General features: G+C 36.8%; 1 long non-coding RNA gene across 1 annotated transcript; it reads right to left on the reverse strand.

The window, feature by feature from the left end:
* Positions 1-8,662: 8,662 nt before the first annotated feature.
* LOC136800528 (uncharacterized) lies at positions 8,663-9,499 on the reverse strand. Its single transcript, XR_010845718.1, has 2 exons — positions 9,408-9,499; positions 8,663-8,756 (listed from the first exon to the last, which is right to left on the reverse strand). It is a non-coding gene; the product is annotated as an uncharacterized lncRNA (long non-coding RNA).

Here is a 9,499-nt window from a genome sequence, read left to right on the forward strand (position 1 = left end):
TCATCTTCGCAGGAAGAAAAAAACAAACCATTTCAATTTTTTTATACGTTTCAACCCCGGAAAAATTATGTATTACCTATTACGTAACTTTACATTTCCCAACTCACTAACTCACAGAGGAATTCCCCATTGGTTAATTTCGGAACATCTTCATAATGGCAGATAATTTGGAAGTGTCTAATGGATTAATTTTGTTGGTTGATGGCTTGTTGAATCTGGCAAGAAAAAAGTAAACAGTTATAGCTTTTTCTAACCAAGGATCTGAAGGACTAGAGCCGCACTTAGTTTGTCGCACGTCTGACACATTAATATAAAAATTGGTGCAGTACAGTGAACGATATAAATTTTTCCAACCAAAACTTGTTCCTTTTATAGTTTTCGGTTCTCGTAAGAAAACCCAGCAAGAGAAATGGCATGGTGGTAAACCAGGGGGGTGGTACTAAGGTTGCGAGCTGACGGGGGGGGGGGGTGCCGCCCGACTTTCGAACTTTGGACCCTTACCAGGACTAAAAAGGAGAAAACTAAGGAAAATTTTGGGAATTTTACGACCCTTAATGGAACAAATTTGACCAATTTTGACCAGATGCTAATCAAAAATAGTGTGACATTGTAAAAAATGCTCAAAATCAACTTTTTGGAATAACTCTTCATATTTTTTGAGTCAGCCATAGAGATTTCACAGGGTAATAGACCTCAACGTGGAGATATGATTAAAAAAAATTTTTTTGTTATTTGAGTCAAAATTGTGGCTGCAGTTCAAAAATTCTAGTTTTTTTTAAAGTGTAAGCCACACGATATTGAAAAGTGATCTCTGAATGGGACCTTCTAGACTTGAAAGAAGAAAGGCTGCATTTTCCAAAAAGTGTTAAATGTACATACTTTTGCGTTGTTAAATGTACTTTTTTGTGGCTTTTTTGTCAGCCACATATTTTACTCACACTTTATGCTTTAATATGTTTAAGTTGAGTAAGGCCACAAAATTTCGTTCTTTTTGCAACATGTAGATAAATTATTCAGCTTAACCATGGATGTATTTTGACATGTAAGCCACATAATGGCCTCATTCTATGAGCAAAATAGTGGATGACATAAAAAATGTCACAAAACAGGGGTTAATTTTTGATTAGCATCACCAGTTTTCGATCTTTCAGGGGGCAAAAAGTTGAAATTTTCCTATTTTTCGGACCCTTAGTGGGACTGAAATTTGATTTTCTGATTTTTCCGGTAGCGGGACTTTCGAAGTCCAAAAATAAAAAGGTACCCTTAAGGGCGGCACATACCGTACCCTCCATTTGCCTAGTACCCCCCCCCCGGGTGGTAAAGAACTCCTTTTAATCATAACTTCTTTTTCTCTAGTTCAACTCAATCGAACGGAATCGACGATCGAACCAGTCAAACCAAATCGAACGCAATCGACCAATTGAAATTCGATTGTCGAACGCAATCAAATCTCAATCGAACGTCAAAATTCTGGGTAATATTCGATTGGTTTGATGGTTGTTCGACTGGTTCGAACGGTGTTTTCGCACAACGAACAGTGTTTTAGTGAATATCAATAATTATAAGAATATCTTATGTGCTTAAATTCAGTAAACTTTGAGTGCTTCATTGAATATTAAGAAGATAAGATAAAAAATGCGCTGGATAATTTTCATTGTAACAGTTTGGTCAATCATTGCTGAAAGTTTGAAAAAAATTTTCCGACGCAAAAAAAAATTTCAGCCAATTAAAAGCACAGTGTGCTTATATTTATTATGTTTGCTACATCGTCTAGGCTAAAAAAAGTGCGAAAGACACGAACATTTTTTAATGAGTGTTGTTATGATTTTTTAGATCGCGGTCGCGTACAGGAACTCGCCAAATGTTCCTAACTGGCAGTTAGTCACACTAGGAAATTAAGCTTTCAGAAAAAACAACATCAGTCATCTACAGGATGTCATGTATTTTAACAACAAGAATGAGAGTTACCTGAATCAGGTTCAAGATCCCAAGACAATCAATACACTCTTCTCGAGATGCATAAATTTATTGTTGTCCTCGTTTTCAAACAGATTTCATTGCTATGAAATTATACTTAAACCAATTTAAATTCCCAAAAGGCAAACATTAACTCTAAAACAAGGGAATAGACATAACTTGGACCCCCCAATATGGACCCCAATATGGACCCCATTATGGACCCCATTATGGACCCCAATATGGACCCCCTCAAAAATTGCAAATTGCATCACGACACCACGCGGTCGAATTGTATCATGGTTACCACATGTTTAATTTCATAGACCGGCTATTTATTTGTATTTCTTGAAATAAAATCATTTGATTATCAAAAATAACTTTGAAATTAAGTTTTAGAACATAAGGTCACGCGTGTCTTAGACACAGGGCACAGATCATACAAATTACAGACCAGAAAAATTGTAACGCGCTATAATTTATAACATGAAAATAATATATGCAATGGAAATGATGTATACAAAATATGCTATTTAGACGATTTGACAAATCATCAATCCCAAATATTGACAAAAATGACACTTAAAAGTTATGTAAATAAGGACATCATCAAAAAATATGAGGTGTATACACCAATTTACAACAAGTGTTTTTTTCATGCTCAATAGGATGCTGGCGATGCAAATGGATATAGATTGTGATGCAATGAAAACATTAAATGCTCCAAGAGAGCTGTTTTAGAGATATGAAAATAGTACTTATTATCTTCTTTATTTTTATTTTCGTATGAAAAGAGCATTACATAACTTCAAGTTTTGAAAGGACGTGTTTCTTCCACGAGAAAGACGTTACCTGTCATTTTCCTGACAAAGTGACACTTTTCAACAAAAATATTGACAGGGCACTTAGTGGGATACCTGCAAGCTTTATTTCCACCAAATATTTTAATTGTACCGAATGAGATGCCTTTGATATAAATAGATAAATATTGTCAAGAGGCAAACAATGGGAAGCGCAGTTTTAGAGATACAATTCTCTTCAATTATTCTATTGTCCTTATGTTGACAAAATGACTTATTTTTACAAAATAATGATCAGATGGTCAAATATAAAGCTTCTTCAATCAACCAAAATGCTTTCTCGCCATTTTTGAGGGGGTCCATAATGGGGTCCATATTGGGGTCCATAATGGGGTCCATATTGGGGTCCATATAGGGGGGTCCAAGTTATGTCTTCTCCCCTAAAACAAAAGTACTTGAAATTCAAAATGTCTCATGAGGTGTAAACAACACAATTATCATTGTGAATATGTAATTTTATAGCAATGAAATCTGTTTGAAAACGAAGACAACAATAAATTTATGCATCTCGAGAAGAGTGTATTAAAACTTGAAAATTTAAAATGAGACAAAATGACAGATTGCGAGCGTGCAGCAGCCAAATATCAACCAACCAAATTTAGTCATTCAATTCCAGAGACAGCGCTTCGATTTTTAAGGCCTTGTTTATGCGCTAAAGTAAAAATAATTCCGCACATGTAAATGGGTCATTGTTTGAGGTCCGGCAAAATTTCCGGGAAACAGCCTACCCGGCGGTGCGCGGATCTAGGTGGTTTCCGCCTCCCCCGTACATCTTTTTCTTGGGAAGTTGATCTTCAAATTAGTTTTCAAGGTTGGCTTGGCTCAAAATTTTTTTATCTATGGCTCAAATTTGAGGCAATTTCTCAAAGTTTTCGAAAATTTTAATTTCATTAAAAAGCGCCGGGTTATTTTTTCATCCAGACGGTGTCAATTGAACGAATCGAACGCCGAATCACTTGAACGCAATTGAACACAATCGAATAATTGCAATTCGATTGTCGAACGCAATCGAATCGCAATCGAATATTACCCAGGATTTGCCGTTCGATTGATTCGATTATGTTCGAGTACGTTCGATTGATTCGATTATGTTCGAGTACGTTCGATTGATTTAGATTTTATTCGCTTTCGTACGATACTTAATAAGCGCTCGCCAGCCCACGCTAAAAAGCTCTAACAGAGGGATCCAATTTAATTTAATCGCAATCAAACTCATCGAACATAATCGCAATCGAACCAATGGAATATAGTCAACTATTAATCGAACCAATCTAACCTTACTCGAACGCAATCGAACACAATCGAATATTACCCAGGAATCGGCCGTTCGATTGAGATTTGATTACGTTCGACAATCGAATCGCAATTATTCGATCGCGTTCAATTACGTTCGATTGGTTCGATTGCGATTTTTGTTCGAAGTTGTTCGATTGACATCGTCTGGTTTCATGAATCCCTTTAGAAGTTTTGCGGCGCATTTTTTTGCTTGAGAGTCAAGTAAACGATATAGCGCTTTCGCAGCATTAATCTTTGATATGCATTTTGGCGGGACGCTAGTGTGACTACAGTAACTTACTGGTCTTCTTTTCTGTATGGTCTTTTTTAACAAAATAAAAGAGACAGAATTCGGAGGCAAAGTTGGAGGCATATTGCCTCTATCATCCAAATTTGTTATATATTTTATTTAGGCTAAACAAGGTAATCCAAAACATATGACATCACATGACATGAAAGAGATCTATGAATCGACGATCGAACGCAATTCAATTGAATGCAATCGAACATCAATCGAACGCAACAATCGAATATCAGTTGAATGTGAAAATTGCAGTAATATTCGATTGAGATTCGATTGCGTTCGACAATCGAATTTCAATCGGTCGGTTGCGTTTGATTTGGTTCAACTGGTTCGATCGTCGATTCCGTTTGATTGAGATTGTCTGGTTATAAATCATTCTTTTTAAAGAAAAGAAAAAAGTTGACAATGTTTACATTCCTCTAACCTTCCACAGTACTTAAGTGTGCATTTTTACCTACAGCTTCTACGGTGGAGATAGATTTCTAAACTGTGTATTCAATAATATACCTTCACGCTTCAGTCAGTCGCCAGCCCAGGTTAACTCCTAAACAAACAGTATAGACCTAACTCTTCACACAAAAATTACGGAAAACGCATGTTTGGACTTTGTACCCTATGCTGCACTTAAGCACTTAAGCCAAAGTCTCGCAAAGGCAGGACAAAAATCAGTTTTTTGAAGTTTGCAAAAAAACGCCACATAGAAGATCTTTCAAATTCAGTATGTGAATAGGGCAGTAAAAAATACAACTTTTCTATTTTTCCTTTTTTTTGCAAAAGTTCTAGGAATGAAAATAAAGGGATAATGATAATTGAATATATACTATCCATTGATGACCCGCGGCACTATCGTAAGAGAAAGAGAAATCCGGGCGTGTTCGAGGGTCCTCTATCGTAAAGCTAGAATCGCTTCGCGTACTCTTCGCTTGAGAAAATGATTGAGAGATTGAAGTTTTTCGCCCTTTTTGAGACCCTATCAATTCTTTTGGCCCGAACATGACCCGAGTCATTAGAGAAACCAAGTTTTTCTCAAAGAAAATGTTAAAAAAATTCAGTCCTGAAATTACACGCCTGTTTAAATCATGTTTTCAAAAATTGGCCCGAATTCTCGGGCCAGCTCGGGCCATACTCGGGCTTTACGCGAATTCCAATAAAAGTTTTGGCCCGAGAATTCTCGGGCCATGTCGAGGGTCGTATTTTTACAAGGCTCTTGATTGACAGAAAATCGTTTATTTTATTGTCAATGATGACAGTGCGGTTATTAATTTTGTTAGATCTGACAAATTGATGTTTGTAAGTGCACTTTATAGTTTTGATTCCCATTGAAGAATCATATTCTGGTTTTCATGTTATTACGATTATTAGATGCTGTTTTGGAGCTTTATTTAGGTCTACACTGACAAACGACAGTTTATAAAAGAAAAACAGCTCAAAAAAAACAAAAAAATAAAATTGTATAAAAACAGCAAAACATCACACTCACAGAGAACAATTTACTAAATAATTCTGAATAAACGACAAGAAAATACAAAAATAGAAACTTTACCTTTCCTCAAAAGCATCTCCAAGCAACGTTGCCACACCAAACTTTGTTGAAGGATAAAATTTATGGTTTCCAAGCTAGATTGACCTAGACTAGCAACCTACTGAAATTATCCGCGACCGCCCGATTCCCGCCCAAAGCTTTTCTCGATGATGCTGGATTAGTGAGGTTAAGTAAATCGGTAAAATCACGACGACGAACGAAAATTTAACAGGCTAGTGAGTTTCAACCAATCAAATTTCGTATTTTCACTAGCCTTATACATTTTTCGTCCGTCGTCGTGATTATCCCTCTGTATGCTTAACCTCAGTATTACCCCGATTTTATCTGGCACCCAGATGGTGAAATTTTCATCCGACACACTAAAGCTCTGAAGATCGGGAAAATTTTCAACATCTGGAAGGTTTACATTACAGAATTTTGCGAGACCGCGTCAAGAATTTTGCAGCGGGAGGTCTGGTAACCCAACCCTCGTTTTCGGGGATTGGCGGGTCCAACTGAAATACTTCTAGGTTTACGGTCAAGGGCTGTTGAACCCGACTGGGGGTGCGGCACATGAAAGGCCGACTATCATTCCTCTCCGATGGGAAATTGGCCCGCTCCCTTTAGAGCTTTAGCGTGGGCGGCCGCCAATCCACCATCGGAATATCAGATAAACCCCGATTTTGCGTCATTTATTAACGGCCGCACACTAGACTGGAGTCGTTTATAATGCGTGTAATACTAATAATACCAATACTAATAATAATAATACGGGATTTAGTTTGTATAAACGACTGGAAGAATCCGGTGTTCCAGCCTTATAGATACAGGGGCTAGCTACGCAGAAACTTGCGTAGCGAGAAAACAATTTATCAAGCAACAACAAACTCTCAAAACGAAATCAACTCAAATGAAAAACTTTCAATACACAAATCCACACATACTTTTTTTTCTCAAGAATTATTTTGAGCAGGAAAAAATTATAATTGCAATATTGACACTTTTCTTTTGTTTGGAGTTAGTGCACAAAGGTTTCTAGACGACTAAAATTGTTCCATTCATTACTTTTTGCTTTATTTCTACTATGTATAAATTAGTCGTCTAGCTTGCTAGACTAGCCGCACACCCTTAAAATTCTTGAAATACATATGCCCAATAGTCGTATCGATTTTACCACTCATCATCGCCAAAAATAGCCTAGAAATCTAAGCCAGATTGATTCAATCACTTGGTAAATTCTGATGGTAAGTTGTGACTCAATATCTGTTTTTTTATCCAGTTTTTCAAGGCAAACTTAAAATTTCATACATCACAAAAATCATTAAAGCAACGATAACGCTATATTGCCGTCATCCGTATCTTGGCCTTGTAAAAACTGGCTTGGTTAACCAGGCTACGCAAAACACAGGAGATAACATTAAACGTGTCTTCAGACCGAAAGAACTAAGAGAGAAGGATCTTATTACTTTCTCTAATCCAGGATATAAGAAGTAACTATGGGTTGAGGTCGAATAACCTAGGTAATTATCAACGGAATTAAAAACAAATAAATTTCTGCTTTAAAGCTTTACATCAACGATAATTCTCTTTCTCATATAAAAGCTAAATAAAAAACAACTATATATACATTCTGGGAACGATTTTACATTATTTACAACCAAAAATACTGCTTTCCAAGGAATAAAGGCTTGGGGACATGAGAAGTTTTTTTCGCGTTGGTGCAATGCAACATGCTCTATCCCACCAACACAAGAAAAAAAATGTGTGTCCCATGCTTTCTTTTTTTATTTCACGAGACAAAAAGTGAGGGAAATACCCAAAAGACACGCTGATTTTGTCCCTGGGGCAATGAAGCAAAATTTTATTGGTAGAAAAAAAAATGGGGTGGAGACACGAGAAAGCGTTTCAGCGTTGAAATCGTTGCATGTTGCATTACATCAACGCGAAAAACACTGCTAGTGTCCCCAAGCCTTAAGTTTATTAGATATTTTTTTCTAAATTCAATAACAGGGGGTCTAGAATAAGAATGTCCCAAGTGAAAAATCAATTATCAATCAATTAGCGAGCTGGTTTATTAGAGACCAGAGAGAGAGAGTTGCTTGACAGCGAAAACAATGACTTTTGGCCCCCCCGGACAACGGGTTTTACCCCGGACAAGCATCAGTTGACCCCCTGACAACCCAAATTACACCCAGACAGTGCAAATTTACCCCCCGGACAAGGCAAATTTTGGTGATTTTTCGCTACCCCCCCCCCGGACAATATATCCTCCACCCCCAATGTGCGGACATTTTCTGGAAGAGCTCATTACTGTATCGCCTACAGTATATTTAAAATTCGAGATTGAGCAAAGTAAAACAAGTGTGGTTCATGAGGGGCTAATAGTATTTTAGAAATGAGTTAGTTGAATTATTTTCTTGGCAACTTGCGCAAGTAAGGGTACGGGGATATACCGCTAGTCAGGGTACTTTTTTCAAATTCATATGGGTCGCAAAAATACAAAAACAGAATCAGTCCCTCGCCCCTCGTTGGCTACCTTTTGGGGGAATATAGGAAAAAATTTGGAAGATATTGAGAAAATTTTGGGAATTTCAGTACCATTCATGTTATTACTTTTTCGCAAATTGCGGCAACAATTTCAACAAACGAATCCCACGTAGGGTCCATTTTTCGAACCTCAGCGGGACATCCCCGTCGGTCAGCAAGGGTAGTTCCCCCTCCTGGGATAAGAAATTTATTCTTCTAGTTCTTAGCCTGTTTCGTTTCACGTTTCTGTCGTTGAACCTGTTTCATTTTGGAAAACACAGGTTATGGCGTCACAATCAGATAAACCTTCCATCTGAAATAACAAAAAAAAAAGATATTTGAAGGCAATAAATTCTAAATCCAAAAATACACGTTTTTTATAAGAATAGTGTACTTTGGATGGGGGTCAAGTATTCTTAAGAAATTGCCAAGATTGAGGGTGAAATATCCTTAATGTATTCTATCTTTTTCACACTTGACTTTTTCACAAACATGAGAAATGATCAATTTCAGAGTTTTGGACTTTTGGAGCTAAAATTACATTTCTGCCTCAAAGCTTCAATTTATGTCTAACAAAGGAAGCAGTTTTTTCTGTTAACCTAATACAAAGTGACTGTATTCTTATAAAATTCTGTGAAACTTACCCTAGAGGATTCTTAGGATATTCTTACGATTTGGCCAATTTTCACCCTGGTATTCTTATAGAAGATATTCTTATAAAAAAAGTCTGTGGAATTTATGCCTTAAATTTGTCTACTCAAATTATTTTTCCACCGAGGTATTACTTTTCATTACACCATGTATCAAAAAGTAGGGACTCACCATTTGTCTTGGAACAGATTTATTCTGAGCGAGAATATTAAAAATGCAGTGAAAGGTTATAAGGTATGATGTCATATTGCAGGGCTATGAAATATAATCACATATCATACTATACGGCAAACCGTTGTAATCAATACCTTACCTGGTTTCGTTGTAACGCTCTTTTATCGTAGTGTTGCCAATTCAAAAGTTCACCCATCGTCGAATTCTGTTAACAAAATATTTGAAGACAAG

Source organism: Clytia hemisphaerica, unplaced genomic scaffold (genome assembly GCF_902728285.1).
Source record: "Clytia hemisphaerica strain Z4C2 unplaced genomic scaffold, Clytia hemisphaerica genome assembly, whole genome shotgun sequence".
Classification (NCBI taxonomy): domain Eukaryota; kingdom Metazoa; phylum Cnidaria; class Hydrozoa; order Leptothecata; family Clytiidae; genus Clytia; species Clytia hemisphaerica.